Raw genomic sequence first — 13,587 nt, 5'->3', positions numbered from 1 at the left:
GAGTAATCTACATTTTTTTGTGTGCTTTAATACTTTGATTTATTATTTCAATTTAATCATCCCGCTCTATCCTTTCTCGGACCTGCACAAAACCTCCAGGACATGAACAGAAAAATAATATAAAATGAATTCTCAGTGCAGTGTTCAAAATCATTCGGCCTCATGGTGAGCAGTGGGCCAACGTTCAGCGTGGGTCCCCACTCCGAGCAGCACCAGCAGGAGCGGGTCTTAGACACACGCTGCTCTGGGCCCTGGACTTACATCAGCATTGGCTCAGCACCAACACATCAATCCCTATTTGATAGATGAGGAAACAGAGGTGCAAATTGCTAACAACTTGCCCAAGTTCTCACAGCCCACGAGGGGCAGAGCTGTGATTCTCTAGCAGGCAGCATGCTCCCGAGTCTGGGCTCTGATTACCCTGCTCCTTCATACTGGAGGTCGGGGCAGTCGCACTTACCGGTAGGATGTCCTGAAAGTTGAGGAGAAGCCCTAGCAAATTTTCTAATTCCAACCCCCAGTGAGTCACCACCAGCTCCAACAACACATTATTCATAATTTGGGAAAAAAAACCCAAAGCCTTCCTTGACGCCCATGCTGGGAAGCAGGTAGTTCCAAAGGGAATGTGAAAATGAGAGGTCTCCCCCTGGAGACTCCACTACAGTGGAATTTGATTGAAAAACTCTTTAACACGCTTAATTAAAATGGCACTTTTTAATGCAGCGCTACACAAATCTTTGGCAGTATGCATGTTTCCATCGACCCAAACATTAGCAAATGTTAAATAACGTGGAGGCCACTTCTCAAGTCTTTAAGGTTTCTTTTTTTTTCTTTTTTTTTTTTTAAGTCTTTAAGTTTTCTTTACATACTTACAAGAGTAGCATTGATTAGACTGCCTTGAATAGATCTTCAGCTTTAGTTGTTCCTCCATATGACCATGAAACAGGACCGTTCTACGTGCCGCCTCCCGATCGGCTGCTGCTCCCCTCAGTCTTCCGTTATGCCGTCTGGGTCTGGAACCCCAGTTTGGATCATTCAGCAGCCAGTGTTTGCGTTACCACAACTCTGTTGTACCAAAGCCATGGATTAGACTACGGTTCCTCTTTCTTGCTTTCAACATGTTACCGGTTTCCCCTCTATATGCATTAATTATCTTTTTTTTTTCTTTTTTCTTGACTTCCATGTACTGTTTCTTAAATTAGTTCAACACTTTCTCCCAGAATTGCAGAATTCATTCAAACTCCTTATATACATTGTGTGAGTTTATCAATTTGCTCTGTGACTCCGCGTCTGCCTCTGCGGCCTTTCTAAGACTGTGGTCTAGAGTCATCCTAGGTTGCCAACATCCTGGGGGTGCTCTTCACCTCTTTCAGAACCCTTTTCTTCACTCCCATGTTTTCTTTTTCTTGGATTACTTATTTATTTATTTATTTATTTATTTATTTATTTATTTATTTATTTTACAATATATCTTCCAAAGATTTCCTGAAAAACAGCCTATGTAGGAAATGAATGTTGAGAATCTTTGTTGCTCCGTCACACCTGACTTGAAATGGGTTAGGTAATAATCACCAGTGGTTCTCACCTGTAATTTGGAAAGGTGTGCCCATTCTCCGTTACCTTTGGGAAACCACTTCCAGTCTGTTGGTTCTCTGGGCCTGAAATACCCATGTGCTCCTGCTCAGGTGCCAGGGGTAACCCCGCCGAGCAGGCTCGTCACTTAGGGTACTACACACCCGCGGTCACGGTGGCTGATTCTGCAATGAGCTTGCAGCCCCTCGGCACCTGGTCTGTATCAGTCTCTGTGTCCTGCATTTGTTTGTCTAGTTAACTGTCACGTTAGAGCATCAAATAATGGTGAAGGGCATACATATGCTGACCTCATACCAGGTGCTGGTCTACCTACATCTCCGTAGTCCTGATGAGCATAGTGCTCATCCTCAGACAACCTGAGGACGACTTCAGGCTCCCGCACCCCTGCCAGTTTCCACCTCACCGTCACTGTGCCAGGCACTCTGTGAGGTTTTCACATGCTCTTAGCTTTTGCACAACATCTTTCTTTGGTTTAGGTCAGGAAAAGTCATTTAAAAGTTTCAGATTTTATATATGTTTCGTAAATATTAAAAATAAATAATAGCATTTTGCAGTTGAACTCGACAAATTTCCTTAAGCTAAAATCCCGGTGGTTGTTTTTCATAGGCTTGTACCGAGTTTTTGTAAAATATTTATTTTGTAAGGTTATTAAGTACCTCGATAAATTTTAATAAAATGACAGTCAGAAACCTAAAATACTACATGACAATACTTACAACTTGCCCACTTCTTTATAGTTCCTGTAGACAATCTCAACTCTATGATCTTGTCCAAAGAGATAAAGCAGGACTGAACAGAGAAAGAAATCTGCTAAAACTGGCCAAAGAGGGGATAATTTGGTGTCAATGATGTCAAAGAATGTTTATTTTTGTATTCTTTGATGGATGCTTCTTCATCATTGTTGTCACCATCATGATTTCAACCTATAGTTTTGTTAAAATTACATAAAATATCTTATTTGAATTATCCAATGCATGACCGTAGTTTTCCATTTTCAAGTTGGAGATTGTCTCCTTAAATATGTAACAGTTTTGCTTACAAAGTATTTTCAAGTCCTGGAGTTGAAAGTCCCTTAAGAATCTTTTGTTTTATGGTCTAATATAGTGAATACTAACAATATCTGTAAGAACCGGCCTAAATTTTAGGCAGTGCTAATTCCACTGTCGACATATGTTTATTTGCAAATGAGACACTTTCAGTCTATAATGGATGTATATTACTAGATTCCAAATTTGTATAATCTTCCTCCACAGTCTGCTTCTCAGTTTTAAAAATAATCATCTCTATAATGCTATGAAGATATATAGCTTGGATTCCATCCTTTCTCTCCCTGCTGGTTGTTTGTACGGTAGGTCCCTGACATTCCCGGCATCGATGCTCTGAAATAAGGGAGCATCAGTAGTGTATACCATGCACTTAGCGAAGGAGTTTTGGGAAGGTAGAAACTCATACCAGGACATCTGCATTCTTTGGCCTGGGTTATCTTGGAATATTAGAATGGGTGGTTTATGATGGACTAAATGTTTGTATCCCTATGAAAATCATATGCTAAAGCCCTAACTCCCAAGGCAATTAGATTAGGAGGTGAGACCTTTGAGAGTTCATTAGGTTTAGATGAGGTCACGAGGGTGAGGTTCTCATTGATGGTGGTAGGGCCCTGTAAGAGGAGACCAGAGAGCTTTCTCTGTCCCCCTTTCTCTCTTCCTGCCTTGTGAGGTCGCAGCGAGAAGAGAGCCATCTGTTAGCCAAGGGCCTCCCCAGCCACTGAATCTTAACCTCAGTAGTCAGTCCTCACCTTAAAAGGCTCGTGATCAATAACACATTATCTGTGTGACTTTGCAAATGTTATTTAACCTATAGCTCATTGTCCTTATGTATGAAATAAGTATCATGATAATACAGTTGAGATCAGATGGCTTGAGGTTTGCAAAGTGCTTAAAAAACAGTGCTTGGCTCATCCTAAGTGTCAGTTGTGTCATTGCTGTAGTTGTAGAAAGGATTCTCATTTAAAATATTGAGTCTTAAAAAAAATAAAAATAATTAAAAAAATAAAATAAAATACTTAGTCTTATCACCCCCTTTATGTAACGCTGATGCTCTAAAAATATGACCCCTAGTTTTAAATTAAGAAAATAAGGGCATTGCTGTAAGCGAGACACTTTTGGCTGGAGGTGACGGTAATTAGCTCAATGGGTTGATTAGATAAATAGTTTATGATCTTATAAAACTGAGCCCTGCTGAATCCAGGGTCCAAAGATTCATGGGTTGGAGAATATCATCAGCCTATATCAGTCTTCCTCTGTTTCTCTCCTTTTCAATCTTGCTTTCTTTCATGTCGATTTTACTCAAGATAAGCATGTCCTGCTAAGACCTCCAGAACTGCACTGTCTTTTCCATTTGAGGTCCCAGCACTTGCCCCCACCAAGCCCATCCTGGTTCCTTGTCTGTCCCTGAACAGTCCCCAGGGGTGTTCCAATCCCCCTGCCTCAGTCATAGCCCTCCTCTGGAGCTGCCCCCAGTGTCAGCCTGGCCAGAATCCTGTGCAACAGGAAAAGAGCTTTATGCTTTCACAAAACATCTTTAAAAGGAAAGGAAATAAAAGAGCCTTAAGACACATAAAACCGTACAAGTGTGTGCACAGCCACACCGGGCATCCCCCAAAACGTCCGGGGCAAGTGACAAAGCCTGTCCGACTGTTGGGTTTCCTTGGCCTCCCCGCTGCTGCTGCCCCCCCAGCTTTACCTCTTGGAATAGCTGCTGTTTCTTCTGCAGTCCGTGCACTCACCCCTGGCTGCAGGAATTCTGGACTCCAGGGTCCAAGTTCCTGCTGCAGCACTACTGTGATGAATAAGTTCCACTTCTTTTTTTTTTCTTTTTTTTTTTTTAAGTTCCACTTCTATGACTTGAAAATGGGGATGGTTATAGGACCGTCTCAAAATTTGGTAAGGCGTGAATAGGCTAATCCGTGTAAGATCTCCCACTTTGCTAATTGTGATAAACTGATCACTTTTCCTGGGCTAGGGAGTCCGTGTGGATAAGTGGAACACCCGTTTCCTTACGATGAAGAGAAAACATTGAGGAGGAGTAGAATTTAGAGGGTGGTAGTGAGAGCAATTAACCGTGTTCACAGGAGCAAGAATAACTCCATGCCTTACGTTTCATCTTAGGACATAGTGTGATCACTGCCTGCATTTTTCTTTTTCTTTTTTTTTTTTTTAATTTTCTGTTATTCATGGCCAAGCTTAATATCTGATGTATTCCGAGCATGTAATTCTTGTTTGATTTCAGAGACTGTCAAATGAATAAATAATATGTTCATACTTCAGGCTTCATCTGGTTTTATTCAGTGTTGCTATTTTTGCTCATTTGCTGTACCTCTTTGTGTCCTACTTCCTCCTCTACCTTCTTACAGATAAAATCTTAGATGATTTCCTTTAATCTTAAAAAGCTTTTCATAATTTTATATATATATATATACAGCTCAGAGGCCAGGTGCACTTTTTAGTTCTCAATAGTGACAAAAATGCTTTCCCAAATGCTTTCATTGTGTTGAAATCCCTTCAGCAGCCCTGTTCTTGCTTTGGCAAACCCCACAGAGAGGTCACCCACTTCATTCAAATTCTCTGCCTTCTCTGAATTTGCAAAGTATGTTTAAAAGGCTTTACTCTAAAAAATAAAAATAAATAAAAATAAAGGCTTTACTCTCCCTCGTTCAAGTGAGTCTTGGTATAGAGATATTTTATCAAAACCTTTCGTGCGTTTTTGTTGTTGTTGTTATTCACCTCCTATTTTACCCGTATCTTCATTAATTTCTCATTCTGTCACGAGGTAAAAGATTTAAAATAGGCATCTACAAAGCATATAACCTAATATTGTAAATGTCTTTGACAATACTCCCTTCATTTTTATTAATGTGTTTTTTTTTTTCTTCAATATGTGCTTTTAGAGTAGGAGGGCAGGGTATCCACAGCAGCTGGTTGTTTATTATCTGTCTTTGCAAAAGCTGAGAGACAAGATCAGATAATTCTCCTTGAGAGGCAATTGCAGGAGTAATTATCAGGCGAAGCTGTCTGATTCACACGGGCACTCTGAATAGCCCTCTTACCACATGACATTGAGGGTCACCTTAAAAGTAGATGATAGTTGACCAAGGAAATAATGGCTCATGGTAAATATAAATTGTGGGTTTTCAAGCTAGAAACGCTGGCCTTGAAAAGGAAAGGACTCTGAGATTCTGTGAAGTTTTCTTTATCCCACATTTTGCAAGGTGAAGAGTGATAAAAGATAAAAATCTCAAGCTACAGGAGGCCTGAAGCCCATTCCCAGAATGGCTTTAATAAATCTCCAACTAGAGGGGCCTGAGTTTTGGGGGAGAGTGTGATTCATCCCCCCATTATTTAAGATAAAAGTATTAGCCCCAGGCCCCCATCTGCTGTGTTGTGAAGATGAAACATTAATTAGGATTTTTGAAGAGACTCAGTAAATACTATTTTTCCATCTATACATCTTCATTTTCTGTTATTTCAACATTTTTCAATGTCATATATATTAGTTGTAGGTCAGACCAAATGCATTCCATGCCTCACCTTTCTTCCACCATAAAAACCCTGACCTAGTATTCACTTTATAACTTAAAAATTGCAAGGTTTTCCAGAGAGGTTTCTAATATATATTCATGTGAATGGTCATGTTTCCTTTATCTTTGGGGAGGAAAACTGATGCATCAGAAAAATTGCTAGCTAATGGATTTGGGTGGTGACTACATGAAGTCATTCATCACATACTCTCATTCATAATGCACAGTGGTTCTCAAAGTGCGGTCTCTAGACCAGCAGTATCAGCATTGCTGGCAACTTGTTAGAAATGCAGATTTTCAAAACTTACCTTAACCCATTGATTTGGAGAATCTGACGGGTAGAGCCTGGCAACGAGGGAAGCAAGCTCTCCTGATAAACTCTACAGTTTGGGAATCCCTAGTCTAGTGGACCAGTAGTTCCTTAGCTTTAGTATCCTTGAGGTATTTGCAGATTGTTAAAAATGAAGATTCTGGCAACACTCAAAATATAATAATTCTGACTCAAGCTATGTGATTTGGGCCACAGATAATGGCATGATAAGGAGCAGGTCAGTAAACCTGGTGTTGATGGTCCTTGGGGTTGCCTGGGTTAGATAATACTGTTCAACATTACAGTTATTTAGCTTTCTACATGTGCAAAATCAAGACCTGTTCTTTGGATGGTACTTAAACTCCATATTGGGCTCGTGCAGACCAATTTATCCCATCCTCAAAAGTATAGTTTTCAAGTTAGCAGATGAATTTTTGCAGTGTGACTATAATAATCCATACTGACTGTTCAATGTTCTTTTTTTTTTTTTGGAACATTTACTGTTCTTTATGATGTACTTGCACTTCAAATATTTGCTATATGTGACCAACTAGTTGTGTTACATCAAGTCAGTCTAGTTTTCTTGCATTTGTTAAAGATCATTCTTTTAAGGTTTGAAGTCATGCTTTTTTAACCTAAGACAGAATTTTTGGTAATTCTGCTTTAGTTAGCTTTCAAAATCGGAGATTAGTTTATATAACTATGTTAATATTTTTATTTGATGGGTTGATGTTGGAAGACTATGAAGTGTTTGTTGCTTTATCATATAGGACTAGTCCACGGATGGTATTGCAAGTGTTTCATTAGTATGGTAGCTGCCAGCCGAAATGCCCGTTTTAATGAAGCTCTGCACAGGCTCTTATCTCTTGTTGTGACTGACTGTGTTATAAATAGCTCGGCCACTGACTCATCATTAGACTCAGATCAGGAATCAGCCTAAGCTCCTTTAGCTCCCTCAGAGGCCTGCCCTGCTTTATGGTTCGTAATTTTATATTCATATAGAGCAGATAATGCTCACTTCATGGTCTTATTTTTCTCTGCTACTTTATATTGTCAAGTAGAGGTGGGATCATTTTGTAATTTCTGGGTGGCTGAATTTTTGAGACATGCTTTTGCTGTGTGAGCTACTCACCAAGTGTAAGTGGTGTTTTTCTAGTCCCTGACCATCAGATAAGACTGCCTGAGACAATGAACAGCTCTGTGTGTGGACGTGTGTGTGGACGTGTGTGTGGACATGTCTGTGGACGTGTGTGTGGACGTGTGGAGGACAGAAGAGGAGAGGATAACTTGAATTTATCAGAGTTTTCCCAGCAGGGCGGGGTGGTTTGGGAGGAAATGCCAATGTCCTCTCACTGTAGATTTAGAGGAACTATTTTACCTGCCACTCGCTTTATATAAGCCTGACACCCTTTTCTTCTAGAACATTAAGGAATTGGCATTGGTCAATAACCATGAGCAAAAGAGCAAAAGTTTGGTAAATCATATCTGGATGTATGAGTCATATATGAAGTCTAGTAGTACTGATAACAGCCCTCAAATCAAAGTTCTTTAAGTGCATATTTTTTTTTCCCCATGTTATTAACACGGGTCCCTTGGAAATCTTTTTTTTTTTTTTTTTTTTTTTTTTTTAAGGAGTGACTTAAGGATTGAGGCTCCTTCTGTAGTGTGGCTCTACTCTCCTGAAGTCATTTGCTTGTAGTTATGGAGATAGGGGAGACACACATACACACACAGAGGAAAACCTGAAATTTTAGGGTTCACCCTTGAAAGTGGAGTGCCTCATTTCTTTCTGTATTTTATTGGCCCAAACTAACCCCAGTCACAGTGTCACTGCAAGAAAGACTGGTATAAAAAAAAAAAAAAGAAAGGCTGGTATATGTCCCAACATATGCTCCAAAACAGTGGGTAGAGTTGGCAAGAATGCACACAGTCCCTCTGGTTACCCATATCCTGTCCACCGCTCCTCCCATACAGAGGACATTCAGCCTTTCCCGACTGTCCATCCCCAAATTCCATCAGGCACTGAAGCCACCACAAAAACTAGGATATTTATGTGATATTCATTCTTCCTGATTGTGTCCAAATATTACTCTTTTTGGTCTAGAGACCTATTGTCAAAAAGATGTATTATTTGCACACCCTCCTCCTAACACCTACCCAGTTATTTAATGGTGAAACAAGGAAGAACATAAATGCAAAACATTGTTATTCTGAAAGTAAAAAAGAAACCCATTAATGGTCTGTAGTAATTCAAAGTCCTCCCAGTCAGACTATGTGAAAACCCTTTTCCTAGGATGGGGAAGTTGCTTGACTGGACATCAAGTAAGCTATCTGGGAGGAATTCCTTTCTTAATTTTTTCCCATATTCCTTTTGATCAGATTTCTGGGATGTTTCTCCTTATCCAAGCTGCCCGTAGCTGTAGTGAAAGCAGGCCTTTGGAGACTTGTTTCTTCTCATTGAAAGTTATGGGCCCAAGAATTCATCTTAAGTAATTTTCAAACCTCCCTCTCAATCAACTTTTTTTAAAACTTTTTTTATTTATTCATGAGAGACACACACACACACAGAGAAGCAGGCTCCATGCAGGAAGCCTGATGTGGGACTCGATTCCAGGTCTCCAGGATCACACTCTGGGCTGAAGGCAGCGCTAAACCACTGAGCCCCCCGGGCTGCCCTCAACTTTTTTTTAATAGTTAATTTTTTATGCTACATTTCCTTCAAAACTTCATAGATTTCTGCGCTGTTCTTTTTGAGCTGTTCCACGTGTTGGAAATCATGTCCAATGTTTTCCACTAGACATTATTCTCCAATCTGTTTTATTTCTTTTCTTTGCAGTCTCCATATCTTTCTGGATCTATTTGTGGTCAGGTTTTGCCAAAGTAAATGATAAAAATAAATCCAGACTATATGAACAATATTACTAAAAACTGAACAGAATATTTTTTCAGCTATGAATAGTTGACCAAAACACCTGCTTTTAATTGCTGTTCTCTTTACATAAAAAATTGAATTAATTTTAACCTAATGTTTTATCCAAGAAGTTTGGGTGAGACTCTGAGTATCATTGTTATGTCTGGTGATACTTAGCTTAGCCATCATTCTTTCTTATAGTCACTGACACCTATGTCTCCTGGACATATTACTCAATCTCTCTAAATCTTACCTCTAGGGCAGCCTGGGTGGCTCAGTGGTTTAGCACCGCCTTCAGCCCAGGGCCTGATCCTGGAGACCCAGAACAAGTCCCGCGTCGGGCTCCCTACATGGAGCCTGCTTTTCCCTCTGCCTGTGTCTCTGCCTCTCTCTCTCTCTCTCTCTCTCTGTCTCTCATGAATAAAGAAATAAAATCTTTTAAAAAAAATAAATCTTACCTCTAATATGAGGATAATAAGTATATTCTCTCCGTAATGTCACTTTGAAGATTGAGTAAATAACATTAAATTTCTTGTATAGTGTGTAAGATTTCAGCATATAATTATTATCATTATAATATTATATGATAATACTATTATATAGTAATAATAATGTCATAATAATATACTTTCATGACTGTTGTGTGGCTGCTTTTATTCCAACCGCCATCCATACTTTGGGTTTTACTTAAATACAGTATCAGTTGCATATTTCATACTACCAATGTTTATTGACCTGGATATAAAAGAATGATTAAGACATGACTCCAGAAAGTTCTGAGCTTTGCGATTCCTTTATGCGATTCCTTTATTCCTTTATAATCCACACAATTTGAGAAAATTCAATTCTTATGTTCAGCATTGCTTTCTTTCACCTGATCACTTACGAATGTCCACAGATTAAATCACTACTTACTAAAAAAAAAAAAAAAAAAAAAAAAAAATTAAATCACTACTTACTGATTCAATAAGCAGAATTTGGAATAGCAGATGGCTTTGAATTGTGTCCATATTATTTCTTTGGGCCTTAGTGATGTATTGAGCAATTGTTTGCTATGTAGTTGTTGTTTCAGGAAACAGCAAAATTCCAAAGTATGAGGCAGACACATGGTGCGTGGCACCATGGTGTACACAGATGCACGTGGTGATGACATGGGTACAGCCTAAGTACCGGCCATAGATTCTAACCACCGACCTGCCTTTGGGCTACAACAGACACCACCAATGTGATCATTCTCAATTTGTTTTAAGGAGATATATACTTTTATTTTTACTTCTTGCTATAGATTTAGGAAGCCGAGTCAAGGTACTGAATAGTGCGTTATAGTTAGCCTAATTCTCCAACTTCTATTCCACATGATGCTGGATTCACCAGACAATTCAAGTAAGAAAATATACCTTCTAATATATTTGTCACTCTGTATACAAGGCACACTTCTTTTCTAGATGAGACTCTGGACAGATACCAATAATAGAATCTACGTAAAATGTGTTTCCTGGAATATATCTGGCCCCGATATGGAAGCACAGTGCCCAGCATAGTGCTTGTAATTGCCAAATTTGCTGAGATTTCGGGTAGGTGTTTGGCATTGTCAGCACCTGACAGATCTACGGCTGTGATGTAATCCTATCCCCAACTCCAAAGCCCCTTTCTAACTACTTGCTGTTCTCAAAATAAACCTGGTCTCCGTCTCTTGACTTTCATGGGACCCAAGATTGTACAATTGCATAAAAAATACTGACAAGTTAAGAATAATGTCTTCTTCAATTACTGTGTTTCTCTCTTTTAATTCTTTTGATTTTAGTAAGTCAAGACACACCATTGTTGTGCTCCAGGAGAGGAACAAAAGCAATTCCAGCTCGAAAAGTGTATCTTGAATTATCTGTGGGACCAGGGTCAGAAATCACACTCTCACATTCATTATTCTGCTGGTATTTTTCCTTAATATTTAACCTGGCAACTTGTAATAACCTAAAAAGAAAGATTGAATGACATCAGAGGTGGTTTTTTAAAGTACTCACAAACTTTTTTTTTTTTTTTTTTGGTAAATTAAATCTTTTCATCTAGAGGCCAGTGTATGTTGTTGGGTGGGGAGAAGGAACAACAGACTTGCTCAGGGGTAAGAGGAGCTTGTAAACTTATCACTCAGATTGGATCAGTATTCTGATATTTTCCTAGGTTTGTAATTTGGTCTCAAGAAACTCCTACTATTATGGCTTTGGTGCTATTGTTTTATTAGCATCAAACATACTATATTTTTTTCTTTTTAAACATTCCCCTGCCCACTCATTTTCATCTCACCAATGATGTTGACATTAGGGCAAAACATTCTGGGGATTGGGGTCCTATCCTTGGCTTCCCCACATTGTGTCCTCTCTGGTGTTCATATATCCCTTTCCACCCGAGATTACTTTATGGGGATCACCGCTCACCTACCACTGTCTGAAAATCCGGTGGAGCGTGCCCTATCCTCCTCGCCTCTGGCTCTCAGAAACATCTGACACAAATAAGCTCTTTCTTCTTCTGAAAGAATTCTCTTTCTCAGTTTCTGAGAAGTCATATTCTCTAGTTTGCTTTTTCTTTCTAATTTCCCTCTCAGCTTTTTAGTTTTTCTTGATATTCCTCCACTATTCTTCCTCTTGTGCTAGAATAATCCCAGACTCACTTCTGTCCTTATTACCCTTTCCCCACTGTCATGGTCAAAGATGTAGCTTATGAAATCAGGCTTCCAGAATCTGTCTGAATCCCAGATTCATCAATTATTATCCACTGTCTTTAGTCACGTTATGAGGCTCTGGGTGGTTCAATTTCTTGAGTTGTAAAATGAGATAAAATCTGTCTTAAACTCAAGTTATTAGGATCAGATGAATTAATCTAAATAAAATGTAAAATAGTGTCTAAACCACTACTAGACATGTGTGTGCATAACACACATATGTAGACAATATGTTAATTTTTGTTATTATTATTATTGTAATCAGCACATGTAACGTCTGTATGTTTGTTTCTGTGATTCTACCCTTGAGTTTACCACTGACATCCAGAGTTGGCAACCACTTGACAACCTGATGCTTCTGCCTGAAGGTTCATATTCTAGTAGCAATAAGAAAATATGAGCCAACCAAAATTCTTGATTCCTTTCGTCCAATAGCGTTCTTCCCCCTTCAGTCTTTAGTTTCCTTAAATGATACCACTCATTTGGCTCAAGTTAAAAATTTAGGAAACATCCCTGAGCTCTCTCTCTCTCTTCCTTATCATCTAACCACGTATTCATCTATTTTTTTTACTCATCTATTTATTAATTAAACAAATAGTCGTTGAACAGTAACTACTGGCCTGTTTTTCTGAGCCCTACAGATACAGCAGCAAACATAATAATTAAGCCCTCTGCTTAAGTTTACATTTAAGTAGGAAAGACAAACAAATGGATAAAATATTCACTAGTAATAAGCACTATGAGCCTCATGGGAACACAGTTCTGTAGAAAGGCAAGCATGATTACATTGAACTAGAGTCTGAAGAGTTCTCCTTAAGAGATGACATTCAATCTTGGATCTAAATGACCGAAGAAGAGGGGCACCTGGGCGGCTCAGTTGGTTAGGCGCCTGACTCTTGGCTTCAGCTCAGGTCATGATCTCCCAGTCGCTTCAGATTCTCTCTCCCTTCCCCTTGCACCTCCCCCCACTCACATGCATGTGTGCGTGCTCACTATCTCTCAAATAAATAAAACCAATCTAAAATAATAAATGACAGAAGAAGAAGAGGGGGATGAAGAATAAATTTAGGATGCAGCTTGATTTGAGGAAAATAAAATGGCTGGATGGTTTTACAGTGGATGATGGTAAGAGTCATTTGAAATGAAGACAAAACAGGTAGTGAGTGGTCAGGTCATGTGGAAATAGATGAAAAAACAGCTTAAAGAGCTTGTAAATCATTCTAAATGCCACCAGAAACTGTTGGGTTCTGAGCAGGATGATGATATAGAATGATTATCTTATAAAAAGTTTAGAAGTCTCATATTTAATACAAATCCTGTTCCTTTTTTTTTTTTTGCTTAAAATCCTCTAAATGAAATTCGCCATTAATTAAATAACCAAGTGTTTTGCATATAGCAAATGCATGATGAAAACCATCGAATGAACAATTAAGCAAAATAAATTTTACATAACTTTATGTCTTTGTGAAATTAGCAATATT

The 13,587-nt window shown here is 38.9% G+C and overlaps 1 long non-coding RNA gene across 1 annotated transcript in view; it reads left to right on the top strand.

Annotated features, from left to right (window-relative positions):
• Positions 1 to 7,404: 7,404 nt before the first annotated feature.
• LOC144322963 (uncharacterized) overlaps positions 7,405 to 13,587 on the top strand; it is a 39,334-nt gene continuing 33,151 nt past the window's right edge. Inside the window, exon 1 of the long non-coding RNA XR_013388538.1 lies at positions 7,405 to 7,457. This is a non-coding gene — a long non-coding RNA (uncharacterized LOC144322963). The remainder of the gene's footprint in view (positions 7,458 to 13,587) is intronic.

This window comes from Canis aureus, chromosome 11, assembly GCF_053574225.1.
Source record: "Canis aureus isolate CA01 chromosome 11, VMU_Caureus_v.1.0, whole genome shotgun sequence".
NCBI lineage: Eukaryota > Metazoa > Chordata > Mammalia > Carnivora > Canidae > Canis > Canis aureus.
The sequence above is the reverse complement of the archived record's forward strand: the minus strand, read 5'-3'. Positions and strand labels throughout refer to the sequence as shown.